Here is a 20,589-nt window from a genome sequence, read left to right on the forward strand (position 1 = left end):
GTATAATCAAGAGTACTCTGCATTGACAAACTCATTTGACAATAATTTTTTTTAAATAATGTAATGAGTACTTCTTAAAGAAGTGGCTGAAGAACAGACTATATCAAGTGAGTCTGACAAAGAAATTTAATGAATACAATGTTCCACAAACAAAAGGATAAAAGCTTATCAGGGAAACAAACCAGACATGCTAAGAATACTTCTGTTGTTGTTTAGCTATTATTTATCAAAATAAACCTTTTCCCCCAAGTTTCTTCTGTCAGGTATTTTGTCAGAATAAGAAGAAAAATATTTAATACCATGCTCAGCCATCAAAGCAGGCTAAACTAGAAACATATACACAAATGAGTGAAACATTAAATAGATATGAATGTATCCATTCAAATATAAATGAATGATCAAATAGTTATATGAAGGAGTAGTACTGGAAAACATCTGATATGGAAGAATAATTTAGCTAGATCTCAGTCATCAAGGAATTTGAATTTACCATCTCATTCTCTGACTGACGATTGCCTCTAATAATTTTCTTCCCAAAAGAACCATGGCAAAAAAAGAAATGGAATGGGATAATTTTGCCAATACAAGCAGGGCACATGCATATCTCCATTCCACTCTTTCTTCCAGTCTCCACTTTTTTTTCCATAGCTAACCCTATTCATAGGGTCTATGGTAATAATGTGTCTCCTTTGGTTTGGTGGTAATAATCTTCCTAATTTTTCTGGTAGCACTTTGACTTCTCCCCTTTTTATAGGAACACATCCACAAGGTTTAATGAGAGACCAAACACCAAATATTCCTACACCATTTTGTCTCTGTGCCCACAACCCCACCTACTGCCAACATCTGCTCCCATACAAGTACTGACACAATTGCAAATAGTCGGTTTGAGTTGGCATCCTATATCCAAGAGATCATAGTGATTCCTAAACACTAATGCATTATTTTATGAGTCAATTTCCTACAAATTACTGGATTCACTCCTGGAAGAAGGAAGGAAGAATCTTTATAATACTAAGGAATCAAACAAAACATACAAGGCTTGTCAGAACACAGTCAAAAGAATGACATAGCGAACAATGCCTTAAGGAACTGTGAGAGATAATCTAGGAAAAAGACAGGACTTTTTTTCCTCAAGTGCATTTTGTTTGCTGAGTATTTCTTGTACAGGATTTCATGCCTTCTGTGACAAATATTTACATTCATTTATAAGACATACTTTTTTATTGGATGTCAAACATAGCTATAGAACATTATGTGAACCCTGAATCTAGATAGGGACTTTTCTTTTTTTTTTTGCTTTCATGTTTTCCCAGATATGATCTACAGTACCTGCCAGGAAATTGGGTTTAAATTGGTTTGTCCTGAGAGAGTTCTGGGAAAGGGCTTTTCTGTTAGAATGCATCATAGGCTTACTGACATTTGTTTACATGTTTTTCTGATCTCATTATTTGGAAGTAAGCCTTCCTTGGATATTGCTTTCTTTCTTTCATCGATGTATAAAAGGAGACTGAAACTGAAGTAAGGTTGTGTACAGCATTAGACTCTAGTTGGTACCATATATTGATTTGACATATCATTTCTTAAATGAGTAGTGCAGCAATGTCTAATGCCTAACAGTAAGAACGCTGGGATTTAATAACAGTATATCATCTTTGGTTTCCTGAAAAGGACAGTTTAGAACCCTGAGTATGGTATCAAATTAATGATAACATAGTGAAAGACCATAGCCACAGAACATATTCTGGTATAATTGTGGGTGACTTGTGCATTGATCCATATGGCAATATAAACAATAAATGGGGACAAGTCAAAGGAATTAGAAAAGACCATGACAAGTTTTTTAGATGAATATGAACTAGAAAATGAAACACAACAAAAAAAATCTTATAAGCTAGATTTTTTTTTTCCAGGGCAAGGGTGAAATGGGCTGAGTGGAACAAAATCTAAAGTAAAAATGTCAGCTAAACTAGAGGATGATTGTCCTTGGCCATCCACTCCCTGAGCTGAAATATTATACCCTCTTCTACCTGAATACTGTAATAGTGATTGGAATAAATAGGGGAAGAGGGAAGATTATGTGCTATGTTCCCAAAAGGAGTACCTTTGTTATCTGGGAGTAAGGAAGCACGATATAAGCTACCAGGCTATGGAAAAAAGACAGAAATGTTCTAAAATTAGATAGTGGTTTATTGAGTCATATCAAGTTTTTGTTTCTTGTCTTTTATAGGCAGTCATTCATCTGATAATTGATGGGGAGGCAAAAATACTTATTGTTAAGCAACTGGCATATGGGAATTATTCCAGATTAATACTGCATGCCAGACTGCTATTCATCTCTTTCAAATAAAGTAGATATTCATGTACACAACCACTTTTGTGGTAATAATTGGCATGCACATACTCAAGAGTTAACTCTGGTTATGACCCTCTACCCTCCAAGAGCAGATAATGCCTCAACTATTGAGGACCATTATAATTAAATAAATATATATGAATGAATAAATGAATAAATAGATAAATAAAGGGAAGAAAATAATGACAAGATCCAACTTTATGGCAAGAGCTAATTACTACTGTTTTAAAATGAGTTTTTTCCTCTTGCTTTCTTTATACTTTATGTGGATGGTATTCTGCTTTCTATAAAACAATAATAATATACTAAAAATATCTGTTAAAAATTAAAAATTAGATTAACCTTTTAAATTTGTATTCCCAAGGAAAACAATAAAGATTTTTTGTTAAATACTTTAGATGACATAACACTGGCTTCTGCTTTTTGATGTCCCTATAAAATATTAAAAATTTAACAGTTGTCCTATATACATTGCTGAGCCCTTTCAGGAATTTTGCCAACAGTTTGAATATAACCCAGATCACAGACATTGAATATAACCCTCCAGGTCAATCTTTTGTAGAAAGATCTCTTGGACAATTTAAAAGTTATTTAAAAATAAAGGAAGGAAATCAACATGGCTTCAAGTGGTGGCACAGATCTCATAACTGAGGGCTTCTGGTGGGAATCTGAATGGGGAAAGACTCGGTTTTCTTTAAGGGTCTGGATACTGGGAGTTTGATCATGTTCCAGTGAGGATATGGCCTACAGAAATTGGACACGGGTATTATTATTTTTCTTCTTCTCTTTTGGGGGAAGCCACAAGAAGTCAAATCTTATATGATAAAATATTAACTATTCATTATTGAAAGATAGATAAATTGTCCTCCTCCAAAGCCCTTTTTTCCACTTTATTGCATACATTCATTCTTACAGGTATTCCCACACACTTAAAAACGAATAAAGTTCCAGTTCACCTGTAGGAATTTTAAGAAATTCTGTTATGAATGGCAAATTTAACACATCCCTAGAATTCTCTATAACTTATAAGATCAAATATTTGTAGAATGCACACATTTGACCTTTAAGAAACAACTTTTAAAAATTAAAATGGGGTAACTACTTCCTGAGATACTCTTGCTACTACTTTATTCATGTCAAATTTTTAAAACTTATCCAAATGTGTAGTGGCATCTCAATGTATTTTAATAAATAAAGACTGCTTGAAGATCTGAGTATAAAACAGTCCCACTGGTCAACCTTACAGACAAGGTTATGTTAACACACACCTTTCATCACTGTATCCAAAATAACACACACTTTTCATCACTGTATCCAAAATAACACACACCTTTAATCCCAGTATCCATACTAGTTGCCATAGAAAGTGTGTGGTTCATGCATTTAATCACAGTGGTGCACACCTTTAATCCCAGCTCAAGAGAAGATTATAAAATGGGAGGAAACAGCTCTCAATAGATAGTCTCATTCTGAGATTCTGGGAGGCAGGATCTCCATTTCTGATTGAAGTAGAGATAAAAGCCAGTCACAGACTTTTTTGCTTTTCGAATCTTCAGGTTGAACACCAATTTATCTCTCTGAGTTTGTATTAATCATGGTTCACCAATGGAGATCTATTACTTGGGCTTACTGGTATTCTCAGGATGATTAGTCCTACATGTGGTCATTGTCCTGTCCCCTATGTCATAAAGAAAGAGATCACTGGAAACCAGGATGAGATTTTCAGACATTTTCTAAGCAATTGCCTGGAATTTCAGGACAAGGAGTAACAAAAGGTATGAGTGATGCCTTACAAGGCATGAATCCCCATTTCTGATGGCAAAACATCATGCACAGTGCTTTGCATCTAGCATTGTATTTATCATATGTCTTTTAATACTTCTCTTAGAATGTCTATACAAACAAGAATGTATAACTCAGAACTCCCATCTCTATCTACCATGTTTTCTATTCTTACTTTAAAAAAATAAAAAAAAATAAACGGAGAGATGTCAGACGTGGTCAAAGAATAATATGGTACACAATGCCTTAAGGAACTGTGAGAAAGGTTCTGTAGTATGAGGCTGCTTGTTTGTTCCAGGCTGCTCAGCCCCTTGAAATAATCACAAAGAATCCATATTGCTTGCAATACTGTTTGGTCACTAGCTTAAGCATATTGCTGGATAACTCATATCTTAAATTAACCCATCCCCATTAGTCTGTGGCATACCGGTAAAGATCTAGCATCTGTCTCTGGTGGGGCTACATGCTTCTCCAGCTCCGCCTTCTTTCTGCCAGCATTCAGTTCAGTTTTCCCTTCCTAGTTCTACTCTACCCCATCAACAGACCAAGGCAGTTTCTTTATTCATTAACCAAAAAAAGCAACACATATACAGAAGGACCTCCCACACCAAGGCTCCAGGAAAAGACAGAGGGCTTTTGACCTCAAGTGCATTTTGTTCACTGGGTTATTCTTGGAAAAGCTTTTGTGACTTCTGTGGCAAAAATTTACATTCAATTTTAAGAAATATTTATTTCTATCAGATATTGGAATATAACTATAGAACCCAATGTGATAAAAAGGATATGTTGAGTACTATCCTCAATCGGGATATGACCTTATGTCTTACTTCCATGTTTTCCCAGTGGGAATACTGTAGATATATATCAGGCAGTTGTGTTTAAATTGGTCTGTACTGAGAAAGTTCTAAGAAATGCATGCTATGTTAATACGCAGCATGGGCTTACTGATGTTTACTTCCATGATCTCATTATTCTGAAATCAGCCTTCCTTGGATCATTGCTTTCTTTCTTTCATCCATGTGCAAAAGTACACTAAAACTAAAGAAAAGTTGTCTACAGGATTAGACTGTAGTCTGCCCCCATAATTTAAGGTCTCATATCCCAGCTTTCACAGATACAAATTTGCATAGGTTAATAGGAGTCAACAAATGCTGGAGGCCAGCCCTGGAAATGCTCTAGATCCCAAAGAGCATGTGAGGAGTTGGTGATGGAGGGTAGAGGCAAATCATAGATTGTGGAAGAGTTTTGCTGCCTGAATGATTAGCAGTCCAAATGCTTATTTGATTTTACAGAATTAAGTAAGCAGGGACAGATTCATACTGTTCCAAAACATAGATCATATCATTTCTGTTTCCAGACACATGTTCATGTTCCTCTTGCATATCTTTTAGTCATCATTGATAAACTATGACAAGACAGAATTATCTTTCACAATCCATTTTACTCATCTACCACATAAATCAACATTTAAGTATCCAGAGGCATATGACAGTCTGTTCTCAAGTTGAGAGCTCTTGCAGCTTCAAGGACTCTAGACAGAAAGAAAATCCCCAAGCCACTACAGGTGGATTGCCATGTGCTGAGCTGTGTATTATTAACTCTTAATTGTGAGGTCAAAGCTGCTGCAAATATTAAGAAATTTCTAGAATAATAAAATATTTACATTTTATATCTATTATTACAGGTATAATCCTGGAATTCTTTTATTCTTTGGTCAAATGACACCACAGTGGATTTGTAGTACTTAATTTTTCTAAGAGAGAGAGGTCCTGAAACTCATTCTTTAATCATTTTTCTATATCATTCTTTTCCCATCAGCATAAGCCCCCTGTACATGGCAGAAGTAACTTCAGCTATTCTAACTTTGTTGTTGTTTGTTCCAGGTAATCACATCAGTGTATAGTAGGAATAGGCTTGTAATTTTATCTGTTAACAATTGAATCTTGTTGGCCTTTTAAAGTTTACTTTGTTTTGCTTAGCTTGTTCCTGAGTAAGTTCAAAGACAGATGTTTTAAGAATATCTCAGAACTAGCCAGGCAGTGGTAGTACACACCTTTAATCTCAGAACTTGGAAGGCAGAGGCAGGTGGATCTCTGTGAGTTCAAGGCCAGCCTTGTCTACAGAGCTGTGCCAGGACAGACTCCAAAGGTACACAGAGAAATCCAGTCTAGAAAAACCAAAAAAAAAAAAAAAGAACATTTAAAAAATCATAAAAAAAGATCTCAAAGGCACAAGGTAGACTTCCTAAATGGGAAGTAGAGTGTGCTCAGGACTTCCCAGGGAAAGCTTAGAAACAGTACTCCTGGGGTGGCATAAATTAATCATAACAAATTTCTCATCAATCTGATATTTTTCCAAGTTGTGCAAGTATTAAAAGTTCCCCAATTATAAAACATGTAGAGATCAAAACCAAAAGTAGTACTGCAATCATCATGTGATCCACCTTTGCTGGATCTTCATCAAATAACTGTGCTGGTTTTATGATTTCTGCCATTCCCATCAGATATGGCAATGCGAAACAAAGGCTTTGATAACTTCTGAGATTCAAATGATTCATAAAGCCTTTCCCCAAGGTTGTGGTAGCACTAGCAAATGCTTTGGACATTACACTGACTGATCAAGAAACCTGCATGTCTTGCATATCAGTTACTTTCTGTTGATGTAATAAAGCAACATGACTCAGGCAGCTGATAGAAGAAAGTGATGTTTGTATATAGCTCCATAGGGATAAGAGTCTATCTTGATGAGGAAGCATGCCACCAAACAGTAGGCATGGAGGTTGTGGGACTGTGGAAGCAATAGTCAAGTTAGAGGAAATAGATATTTGGGGTACATTGTAAAAGGCCATACATTCTTCTGGGTCACTCCTCTCTATTTTTAGTTCTGACTTCTATGAGTTGAGTAGCTATTTTACGACACCCTTCTACTGTGATATCCTACCTTGCTGCACACCAGAAACAAAGTAGCAAATTTAAAATATCTAAATCTATGATTCAAAATAAATATATCTTCCTTTAAACTGTTTCTTTTGCCAGTCTATTCAACACATAAATCACTCTCAAACTAACGGATATTAAAATTATATGGACTCACTTGAATAGTACAGTGTATATGATAGCTGACCAAGTATAAAGGCTGTAATTATGAAATGACACATTTGCTCTCTAAACCCTCAAACCTCAGTTTTATCTTGGAACGAAATCAGCATTTCTTAATCCAAATACATAAAAGAGATGTATTTAATAATTATTAAATTTGGCCTGGAGAGATAAGTTTAACAACTAAAAGGTTTCCAGTTCTAGCAACAGCATGGCACCTTAATCTATCTGTAACCCATTGTAGGCGATCCAACAGCCTCTTCTGTCCTCCTAAGGTACCAGGTATTCACATGGAACATGGATATACAGGTAGGCATTTATACACATAAAAATTAAAGTAAATTAAAATATTCATTCAGCCATTGGATTTGTTTTCCTCTTTTAGTGAAACATTTTCTTCACAAATTGCAGAAGTTTTGCATAACATGAATCAGTTTTTATAAACTCAGAACTGGATAAAATCATAGGAGATAAAAAATCTAATGCACTCAAATTTCTTCAGAGATAATATAATTTCTAAAAGTTAAGATATAATGCTTGACAAAATCTTCTGAGTTTATGATTCCAAAAAAACTAATCTTTAAAATGAGAACAACTTGAATTTTCTCATCCTTAAAATTAAGCCTGTTGCTTACCCTCATTTTGGAAATAGTAATTTAGCTCAGGTATTGTTATTCAGTGTTATTCAATTTGTGGGGTACGTGCCCTCCTGAGTACTTAATGAATAGCCCCTGTCAGACTGACTATTTGCTCTCCTAAACACCAATGTGGTGAACTAAAACAAACACAGAGACTTTAGGAAGAAGTTTGAAGATGTAGGAAGTGAGGTAGGATAGTAGAGAAGTGTTATATTTAACAAGTTCAGAAACTAAGTCCAATATACCATTTCAAATACATACCAGTCAATTACCAGTCAACATTTACAAGGACTTAGTAAATCAGAAGCACTCTAAAAAATGTCACTGACTAATATATGCTGTGAGACAATGGTCTATATCTTGTCACATGTATTTTACATAAACACTGATTGGCCAGCAGCCAAGAAGTATAGTCAGGATGAACAGGAAGTAAGTAGAGGCAGGGCAACGAGATTTCTGAGAATAGGAAAGTTTCAGTCAGCAATCATTACCCAGACACAGAGCAAGCAAGATATGACTGCCTCATCAAAAAAGATACAAAGCCATGTGGCCAACACAGACAAGAATAATGGGCTAATATAAGATGCAAAAAAAGAGTTAATAAGAAGCCTGAGCTAAGAGGCCAACCAGTTTATAACTAATGGAGACCTCTGTGTGTTTATTTGGAACTAAATGGATAAAAGACTGGGTGGGACAGAAACTTCAGTCAACAGAATGGTGTGCCAATGTGGGGCTGACCAAATCCCCTTAAAAGCCTAAGAGAGCTTAGGAAATATTTCTAGATAGAAAAGAATAGAGTTAAGCATGGCTTCTTGATAGCAGCACATTCTCGGGTGGGCTCTGTGTACCAGAGCTAATGCATCTCATTTAAGAGAGGCTTACTAACTCAGTTTTGGCTACAGAAACTTTGCAGCCCTTTTAAGAGGCTCTGCTACAAAACACTTATATGGTCCTTATGAATAGCCTACAGCATGCTTCTTGGTAGTCGCATAGACCTTGAAATGCCATAGAGTTGTGGCAATAAACATGTTTCTGGCCAGTACCTCCATCATGAAGCTAGACTCTCAGAAAAAAAAAAAAAAAAAGCTAAGGAACGGGCTGGATCCAGCCATCAAGGGCATAGCTTTAATACTAGCCATACCTTTTAGCCAATTAAAGACTCATGTGGTCAGAAAAAGAGAGATATACAGTAAAAGTATATTCAAAGATGAAGAAAACCTCTAAATGGTTTATTGTGATATATATACATGCCTTGGGTGTGGTGGCACACACTTTTAATCCCAACACTTGGGAGGCAGAGGAAGGCAGATCTCTGTGAATTCAAGGACAACCTAGTCTACAGAGTTAGTTTCAGGACAACCAAAGATATACAGAAAAGCCCTGTCTAAAAAAAAAAAAAAAAAGAACAATGAAAAATAAAAGAAATAGAGTTTAAAATATAGCCATGTAAGGATGAAAAATACACAGAGAGTCTAGANAAAAAAAAAAAAAAAAGAACAATGAAAAATAAAAGAAATAGAGTTTAAAATAAAGCTATGTAAGGATGAAAAATACACAGAGAGTCTAGATACTGTATGTTATTTTGTTGTCTTTAAATTGTTTGATGACTGAGGATGCAGCAAAATCTGGTATAAGACATTTGATTATAAATGCAGCTGGATTAATCCGCTATATATAATTTGTAAATGCTTTGACTTTAAAATTTAAGTAAACAGTTATGTTACTTTGGAGACAATGCTTTGATTTTGCTTCCACATGAAATGCGGGACTGTGGATTCATTCTGCATTAAGAAAAATCAGGTATGACCAAGGAAGACCCTCTGAGAAATCTCTGATAGGAGGAATGGCCCACATGTATGAGTTCTACATCCAGAATAGTTCAAAGACTGCTGCCTGAGATGATCCAGCCTCACAGGATACTCCAGTCAGGACTTGATCATAATTATAAATTATCTTTAGGTTCCCATAAGATTATCAGCATCCCCAATCAGCAAGAAGTAGTCTAGGAAAGCTATGCCCACATTCCCCCCGAAAAAATGGATTATGGATGCATGTCTTTGTTTAGAATTTTGGTTACAAGTTGCTATGGATAATGGTCAGTAGAAAAGCTAAACAAAGAACATTTAATTCAGAGGGTTTTTTTTTTTTTGTTTGTTTGTTTTTTTAAAAGGGGCGGCAAGTGCTGAGGACTATGGGCTGTACCCTGTCACTTGTATTTTACATAAACGATGATTGGTCAGTAACCAGGCAGGAAGTATAGGTGAGGTAACCGGGCATGAAGTAGATGAGGGGCAATGAGAATTCTGGGAAGAGGGAAGTTTCAGTCTGCAATCACCACCTAGACACAGAGGAAGCAAGACACAGAGCAAGCAAGATGTGACTGCCTCGTCGATAAAGGTACCAAGCAATGTGGCTAACACAGACAATAGTAATGGGCTAATATAAGATGTAAGAGTTAATAAGAAGCCTGAGCTAATAGGCCAATTAGGTTATAATTAATGGAGACCTCTGTGTTCATTTGGGAATAAATGGATGAAGGACCAGGTGGGACAGAAACTTCAGTCAACAAATATCAGTGAAAAATAAATTCTTTTATTAGTTTGACACTATTCATTTGTGTTCTTTCTAAATAGATTTTATATGTTTTAAGAGTAATAAATGTTTATCCATAATAAAATCTTGACCATAGAATATAAACATAGACCATAGAACACAAATTTTATAACTGCATTCCAGATTGAGATTCTATATTCTGACTGAACATGAGGTAACAGATTCATCAGTTTCTTACCAGAGGATCTCACAAACCTGCCATATATGTGAGGTGTTTCTAATTCCATGTATACATACTTGCATTAACAAGGGTTTTTATTTTCTGTGATCCCATGATTTCACACATTGTCCTGTGGCAAATTTAAGGAGTAACGACTTGCAACAGCTAGCACACCAATACCAAGAAAGCACTGTTTTCACTTGTAAACTAAGTTATCCATATTTTATAGCCCAACCATATTCTTTATCAGAGGTACAAGCCTCTATCTTCATTAAACACCCTGGCATCAGGAATCTAGGATCTGCCTTTATAACTCATGGGCTTCTGACATTATTTAAGCTGTTCAATCCTGTACATGTTTATGTTGTCTCACCTGTTTGTTCTCCCAAATTCACATCAAACATTCTTGCTCACATTTCCTCCCACATCCTATTCTTACTAAACTCTTGTCCATCTCCTATGTGGACCTGCATCCTGTACTATAATTCTTACTCCTAGAAAGGTGTAAGAAAACCATCCCTTCAAGATAGTCTTTCTATATATACCTGATTTGGAAATATAATATTGCTAATTTAAAGTTTTCAAATAAGAAGTCATTTGACTTTGGTTAGAGGCATAGATATGTTAGTTATCATGCATAGTAATACAGCTATGTGTTAAATAACTTTGAAATTTGCCAAAGAAAATGGAGAAAAACGACCATGAAATAAATTCAGGGGAACTAAACCCTATGTAATTTGGTGTTTGAATGACACTAAGGTTAAAATGCTTATTAAATGTAAACATTATTGTCAGCATAAAAAAGAAATTCAAGGAATAGGGCGTATTTCCAAAACCACCAAATTCTGTCTTGCTTTCTTTTACCAACATTTTTTTTGGAATTATGTACTTATATTTGACAGATGATGGATTAAACATCTGCAATAAGAAACATATTGATGGTGATAGTTAAAATGTTCTACTTTAGGCTAGAATGAGTTAGGATTGAAGGATTGCATAAATTTATATAATAAAGAAAAATAAAGTAGTATTGTCTCAGTCAATAAATTCATGTTCAAGCATAAGGACCTGTTTTCAGAGCCCCAGGATTAACATAAAATCTAGATATGATAAGTGTGCATTTACAAGGCCAAACTGAGGGTTGGGCCTGGATATAGGGCGACATTCAGGGTTCCATAGCAAGCTAGGGTTGATAAATTGGTGATCTCCCAGCTCTTGTTTAAAAATGGGGTACATGGTCTAGTGAAATTATTCAGAAATTAACTATCAATTGTCATGTAAACCTTATAACCTGAAACCCTAAGAAGCCCTGAAACCCAAATGAAATAAGAAAATAAACATCAGAAAGTTTTCCTTTCATTTCTATATGTGTCAAGGCACACAACCAACTACATTTTCTCTAAACAAACAATCAAGTGAGCAAATAAATAAATAGTGATTAATTTTAATTCGTGAAAATTTTATATAATGTAGTTTGATGATATTCATCCCCCAATTCAAATCAGCTCCAACCTCCTTACCTACATAACTTCTCATTCTCTGTTTTTATAACCCAGCATGTTCATTTTGTACAGCTCAAATAATCTTGAGTATGGGACCATCCGTAGAGCATGGATGGCATTCCATTGTTACATCCCTAAATAAAAGTGAAAGAAAACTTACTCTCCCTCCCGAATAATCTGTCAATTAACAATAGCTACTCAACTTGAGAAGGGACTATGTGACCACCATCCTATATGCTTTTATTTTTGTATGGCATGAATTTCTGAAGGTCTTATATATGTTGGCATACACACTGCAAGTTATGTGTGCAGCTGCCCTGTTGTGTTCAGCAAAGAGTTCCATTAAAGTTATCTACTACCTCTAACTTTTATTTCCATCACTTCTGAGATGATACTTGAACCATGGAAAAAAGGAAGTATGGAATAGATATTCTGCTTAGGGCTTACGAACAAAATAAAGTTTTAAAAATGAGTTGGGGAACATTATAGTTACCTCTGCGTCTTACATGCACCATCTACACCTTTACATACATTCATACACTATAAACTATTTTTGTTTATAAATGATTGTACCCAAAAATATTTTGAAATTCAAAACTTAACAGTATTGTCTTTGTTATTTTAAAATAAGGTTTTTATATTTTCATACATTTTGTATGTTTATGATGTCAGCACAGAAATTAGTGTAAGAGAATGAGGATAGTTGATGTGAAGCATGATATAACTCCTTTCTCAGCACAGAAAAATGTTGATAAATGCCATGACCTATTTTCAGAAAGTCCAGTTATAATGTAATTATATGCTTAATATTACCCCAGAGGTAATGTAAGAGATCACAGGATCAAGATTGGCTTTGCTGCTTGCCTGTCAAGCCCAGGATTCATGGCAATTACAAAATTAAAAAAAGAAAGAAAAAAAAAACTAAACTAGTTAGCCAGTGTTTGGTTTTACTGTTATTTTGCCACACTGGCTTCACATAAATACATATGCATTTTTTGTGTGCATGTTACCAGGATACTGCAAATCTTACAATACATTTCCCTGTGCATGGTCTCTCTCTCTCTCTCTCTCTCTCTCTCTCTCTCTCTCTCTCTCTCTCTCTCTGTTAGTCGATCAAACTTAGTATCAGTTAGTTAGTTGTTTAGTTAGTTGATCAACCTGACAGAGAAAGCAAAGGAAATAAATCTACAAAATCTCATGATAAAATGGTAAAAATTCTCAGTGAAATGCAATTGCTCTTCAGCATAGAAGTTCACACTTCAATTTTCATGAGAAAGTACCCTTTGAAATCCTGCAGCTGTGAAGGCTAAAGACAATCCAAAGAATTTGTACCGTGACAAGCATTCATAACTGAAACTCTACTGCTGAACTACTGGTCGGTATGGAGAATAACCATTACTGTCTTTGAGAACAAATGACTTATTCCATAGAAAGACACATTTTTATGTGTCTTTTTTTGTCATGTTATCACAGCAGATTTTTTTCTTCTTGTACTGATGCATAATAGAATAGAATGGTATACATTGCAAAGTCTGAGGTTATAGATTTTTCTAGGAAAAAATACACAACAAAAATGGCTTTTCTGCTAATGCAGAACTATAAAATCTGATCTACTGTGTCAACAACTATTTTAAATTGACAAATAGTCCTCCCATGAGACTAACCTACATATTAGTTGTTTTACAATGGCTAAATGATTAAAATGTTTCATGTTCTGTATTAGAAATTCTAACCAGGTGAATGCATTTTATCACAATTCTGTATACAATGATAATAAAATCAATAACAGGAAAACAGAGTGTGTAATGAGCACTTGTTATGTGCCAAACAGTAAATGTTTTACATATATTAAGAGCTAGAAAGCTAGAATCAAGTTGACAACACTATTGGATATATGAATAAATACCATTTAAAGGAGGAATTGGAGTGAAGCACTGTAACTCTTAACATTTTTTTTTTTTACCAAGGGAAATCAGTAGGGAAGATAGGATGAGATCTGAGTTATTAAAACATTCAAACACACTTGCCTTGTGGAATTGGGAATTCATTTGAAATATCATTAAAGTTTAATTAATTTAATACTGGGTAACTATAGGAAAATATGACTAAACATTCCATTTTTAGAATCTTAATGATATGGGTTTTGTTCCTTTCTCTACTACTTATTGAGGGCTCTTGAAGAAGAAACTTAAACTCTATGTGATCAGTTCTTTATTAGTAAAAATAGAGTAAATAGTGGAACCTGGTTAACAGTGATGATATGTGTCTCATGATAAGTTCATTACAACCTGGTTCACAGTACTGATTTGTATCTCATGATAAGTGCAACACAAGAGATGATGTTGCAAAGGTACCAAGGTCATCTTGAAAATAAGTTTATTATATTTAGGATATTTCTAAAGTGTAAAGTTGGAATATACCCTAACTTTCTACAAGCTATATGTGTCCAATGAATTTTTCCCCCGTTTTTCTTATTTCTTATCATACAGTTCTTTGAGAATTTTATTATTGTGAAACTCTGGTTCATCAGTTCTGTTCCTATGAGAAAATTCTAAAACTTTCCATCATCATGCTGTGATCTTGTGGCTGCACTGGTTGAAAAAGCTTTCTACATATTGGGGAAATGATGCTTAACCATTTGCTGACTAATTTTTCAGTTTTCTTACTAAAGTGACTCATTTACATGAGATCTTTTTTTGTGGATTTGCTCTTTTCTTACATTTATCTATCATGACATATTTTCCCTAAAATACTGCTGCCAATTTGGTCTTCATATGGCGTCAGCTCGAGGGGTTTGAAATGCCTTTCTCAGAAGTCAGCTGATCCAATAAAGTTTCTTTAATTTTCACTTTCCAGCTGTTGTGTAAATTGGCTGTTCGTTGGGTGAATTTGAAATGGTTTGTGTTTCATAGCACAGAGAAAAACCATGAAAATGCTGGTATTCATCCTTTCTGAAAAAGAAAGGCATAAACTTTCATCTATGTAATTTTTTTTTCTTCTGCTCTGAGAGGTGAGGGCAACTACTTCACAGCTGTGATTCTGAATTTACAATCACACTTTAGGGAAGTTTGGGTAAATTTTTCTTTTCTAATTTCTTTTTCCTTTAAATTTTTTGTGTTAATTTGCTTTGTTCTCAGTTTCTCTTTACTGTGCTGGAAAAAATCTTTTACAACTTCAATTTTGATACATACATATGACATCTATTTTCTATGCTAAATCTTTTCTATTCCTCAGGACCAAGGATCATAGAAGCAAGGAAGACTAGTTTGCAATACCTGTTTAGTTCGGTCTTCTCAATAATAGCAAACTATCCTGGCCAACTTTTTGAAATTCTAATCTCTTCTAATTCATAAAGTTTTGTACATGCCTTCAAATGAACTTTCTTTTAAAAACTTACTAAATCCACTTTTCAAAATAAGTTTTTTTTTCATTTGAAAATAGAATTCATTATTTAAATTGTGCTGTTATACTATATCCTTGGAAGAAAATAAGTTTACAATCTGTGTAGAAAAAATACTTTAGTGATATAAAGTTTCAACTAATTATATTTGAACATCAGTAAGAATGCTTAGCTGGAAAGGTTTGTGAGGCTGGTAACCTCATCATGATCTCCACATGAAGACTGAAAAAAGTAGATCCCACAATGTTATCTTTACATATATATCATGCTCTAAAAAACAATAATCATATTACACACACACACACAAAGAGATACAACAGATTTTTTTAAATAAATCTCATTGCCATTATATTATTTGTCATCTCTAAATATTTTTTAAGAACACAGTACCTCAAGATAAAGTGCCAAATGGATAACTAATGTAGACATGAAGACATATTTAACTTCAAATAATATATACATATTATAACTTCAGACACTGTTATGAAATATACCATTGGTCACTGATTATACTACATTATTACATCTCTACCAGATATATGACAATTGCTCCTCTGGATAGAAACTTGAGGTATTTCATGTTACTTATAATCTCTTCTATTAAGCATTTTAACATTAACGTTATTAAAACATGTTGACAAAACAGCACATATCGGGGATACATCATCTAACCTTGCACACATTTTTAACTTTATTTTTCTAGAAAAGACTATGAGTCAATTAATCTATCTATGAATCAATCTATCATCTATTGAAATGTAATATATAAGATTCAATTCACAAAATCAATGGGAGTACCAGAGATATCTATCATTTGTTAAAGAAAACTATCTGCTAAAGGAGTTGCTGACTTCTAATGATAGTGCATACCTACAACTTTTTCGAGGAATTATTCTTAATGAAGCATAAAAGAATCTGTAGTCTAATCCGGTCTTTGGTTTTCAGTGAACACATCTGTTTGTGTGGATCTTCATTTTCTGAGCTGGCTTTATTTTTTCTGCCTCAAAGTATTTCAGTGATTCTAGCCATCTGGATTCTTACCCCAGTTGTTAATCTCTAATACCAGAAAATACTTAAATATAAATGCTAGCAATACTTCAACATAATTAATCAGGATACATATTTTCTTCAGCCAAAGAAAGAAGCAGTCCACCTTCAGTTAAATAAACTTAAAAAGATGCATGAGGAAGTCATTTCAGTCTGCCATTTTAGTATATTCTGTTGCCTTTGGAAAGGATTTTTTTTTAAATCTAAAGGTTTAAAAATACCTAATTACTTGTTGCTTCCATTATCTCACAAATAAACTTAAAACTGGGTCCAGGAAGTCTTATCAATAGACATTGGAGTATTTTCACACTCCCAGGCTACTTTGTTTCTCTCCTGGATTCCCCAATGCATTTATAAAAGGCCCACCTACCTCTGCTGTGTCTTGGCTTGATACAAAGAATTGCAAAGAAAACTAGCTGCCATTTGGTCTTTTAAACCCCAGGGAGTCAACACTAACAACCTCTGCTAAGGTCACTTAAATTGTTTCTTTTTTGAAGTGATTTTTTTTCTCTCTTTTTCTTTTGCTCTGATCATTTCACACTTGAACTATCCATTTGTACATAGTCAGCTGGAGTTCATTCTTGGGATGGTGCCAGGTGGCATGGCAGAATGTGTAGCCTCTTTTTCGTTGTGTGTGTGTGTGTGTGTGTGTGTGTGTGTGCTGAGCCAACAATGTTTCTATTTCAGACCAAAACAAAATAGGCACCTCATTCTTGGCTTGTCTAAACAATCTGAATGTAGTGTCTAAACAATTCGAATATAGTGACTGAACTAGATCTACTCTTACTCTCACCTGTGGATTCACTCTGGCATAGTGGGAAAGTAAACTAAGAAAATCTGTCTATAGATGGTATTTTTTATATTTAATGAAGAAGATGTATTTACAGTCAATTGTTTGCTTGTTTCTCTCCCTCTTTCATAACAGCTGTAAGAACCAGATTAACTCTTGTATAAACATTTAATTCATACAATATTATTTTTAGATGAGTAGTATAGTTTGGTCTTTAATTGTTAAAAGGTTTGAAAAGACTATTGTCTTCTCTCTCTCTCTCTCTCTCTCTCTCTCTCTCGGTATTTATACATATTCAGTGTATATGCCTATGTGGTTTTATGTACCTGTGAATGCAGATGAGCAAAAACGTGTTTTTTTAGGCCAGAGTTCGACCTCAAGTGTCTTCCTCTGTTGCTTTCCATTTTATTTTAGAAAGAGGATTACTTACTAAACTTGGAATCAGCTGCTGGACTGACTGTTTGGCCGGGGGGGGGGGGGGCTTGAGATCTGCCTGTTTCTGCACCTCCTCACATGATCTAGAGTAATAAATATGCATTAACATTGTAATACTTATTTTGTGCTAGAGGTTTGAACTCTAGTACAAATGCATAGTGGCAAGGTACTTTACTGGTTGAGCCATAAGCACAATACCAATAACCTTTAATTCTTTGAGCTATAATTGCCTTCTCAGAGAGATCCTTGGCCCTAGGAGAAGACCCATTTAGAACTTGTTAACTTCTCATTAGAAATATTCATGTGCTGAATATATAGTAAAATAAATATCTTAACACATATGCTAATACTACACACAAAGTACTGATTCGTTATGGCAATCTTAGATTTTTGACACTTGGTTTGTGGTTCATTCAGAAGTGGCTGAAGAGTTCTGAACTTTCAGTACAACTTGCGAAATTTATCCTCTTCCTTTAAATGATAACATACTTTACTTTTCTGACTTGTGATTGTTTTAAATTTTGTTACTTTTAATAAATTAAAGCCCTAGGATAAATTTCATATTACTAAGATTGAGACTGATAAATGTCAAGTATCCATTTTCTTGGAAATGGTTCTTTTCAACTTCATTTCTCTACCCACAAACTGAAAACACCCAAAAATAAGCAAAATATGATCATTTGTAATAAGCAGACCTGTCAAATTTGATGAAAATAATGTCATTAATACGAATTGGTATGTAATTTTGTCTTATATTTATTGTCTATTGGCATATTTTATAACTTTTACCTGAATTTGTTATTGTAGCAAAACTTTATCCAATCTTAAATGCTTACCTCTATTAAATGAATACTCAAAACAGTAACGAATCCTTCTTTCTCCTCAGCCTTCTTGCTGCTTACTTTTCATTGGAGGCTATCCTGTATGTAAGGAAAGAAGATGGTCAGTGTGAAAAAGAGAAAAATAAAGTTTTGGAATATCTAGCTCATTATAAAAAGTGTAAACTACATGCTATGTGTTTTGTGGAAAAAAAAAACTAAAATAACCAGACTAGGCAAAATAGAATTGGACAGCACCAAAAAGTTTTGACCAATTTGGAAGAAACTCAGAGTATATTGCTTTCTTGGCAAAAACCATTTGTGTGTGTGGAAAATACTTTACTTGTCAAAGTGACTGTGAAATCATCACATCCCAGAAAGTAGTGAATGTAAATCATGAAAAACATATTTAATAAACTGTGTCCATCACAATTTGAAAAAATCTGTTGAATCATATTATTTTTCTTCTCATTACCCTCTTTTCCTTCAGTGGTTTCTTATTTGATTTGGTAGGAGTTTTGGCAGAATAGAAAACATTACATATTGAATATATTTAATGGAAAAATATCATGAAGGGATTGTATTTAGAGAATATTTTCTTTTAAATGCCCATATATTTTCTTTTATTGAAAATAGATTATTTTCTCACATAATAAAGCTTGTTTACTGGTTCTCTTCCCTCTAGCCCCCCAAGTCCTCTCTTCCATCTACACCTAAAACTTTTCTGTCACACATTAGAACAGAACAGACTTCTTAGGGATAATGATAAAATATAACAAAATCAAACAACAACTGTCACATCAAAGACAGGCAAAACAAACTAATGGATGGAAATATAAGAAAACATACAACTATCAGAGACCCACTTATTCTCACACTAAAGAATTACATAAAACACTACACTGGAATCCATTACAAATACAAACACACACACACAGAGAGAGAGAAAGAGAGAGAGAGAGAGAGAGAGAGAGAGACAGACAGACAGAGAGACAGAGAGACAGAGAGAGACAGAGAGAGGAAAGAGAGAGAGAGGAGAAAGAGAGAGCAGGAACCTGGTACAGACCTGTGCAGTGCTTGTACATCCACATCAGTCTCTTTGAGTTCATACGAACATTGATTATGTTGATTTAGAAAGCCTTGTTTTCTTGGTGTCATCTACCATCTTTGGTTCCTATGACCTTTCTTCCTGGTCTTTTCTTGGGATTCCTTCAGCTCTTATGGCAGAGATTTGATGGAGACACCCCATTTAGGAAATAGTGTTCCAAGGTTTCTCGCTCTGTGCATAATGTCTAGCTATGAGTCTCCATATTTGTTTCTATCTGCTGCAGGAGGAAAATTCTCTGATGATGGCTGAACAAGGCACTGGTTTATGAGTATGGCAAAATATATGAATCATTTTTATCACTTCTCTATTATTTATTTATTTTTGTTTTTGTAAGATGAGTAGGTTTGGTTACATCCTATATCTCAGGGTTATCAAGTCTATAGTTATTGGTCACGCAAGCAGTATCAGATATGGGTTTCCATCCCATGGAATGTGCCTTAAGTCAATCAGTTATTGCTTGGATACTAGTACAAGATTTTTGCTGCCATTTTCTAGCATAATTTGCAGGTAGGACACTATTGTAGATCAAAGGGTTTGTGGCTGACTTGTGTTTATGTTTCTCTTTTGGTAGTATTCAGAGTACCATCCTGTACCAGCTGCTACCACATATGGGCTAAGACTTGATGTAGGCATCCACTTGACTTATGCATGTTTAATGAGTAGTGTAGGTGTTGTCTTCAGCAATGGGGTCTTAACCATTATGGCTAAGTTTGTGGAGAGCAACCCATTTTCGTGAAAGTGCCCTAGGTTGTTTAGAGATTCCATGGTACACATTTTGCCAACAACTCAATCAGATGTAACCCAAATCCCAATAGATAGGTTTAATGAAGACAAAAAGAAAT

This window comes from Alexandromys fortis, unplaced genomic scaffold (genome assembly GCF_014885135.2).
Source record: "Alexandromys fortis isolate MF-2015 unplaced genomic scaffold, M_Fortis_MF-2015_v1.1 scaffold_429, whole genome shotgun sequence".
Taxonomy (NCBI): domain Eukaryota; kingdom Metazoa; phylum Chordata; class Mammalia; order Rodentia; family Cricetidae; genus Alexandromys; species Alexandromys fortis.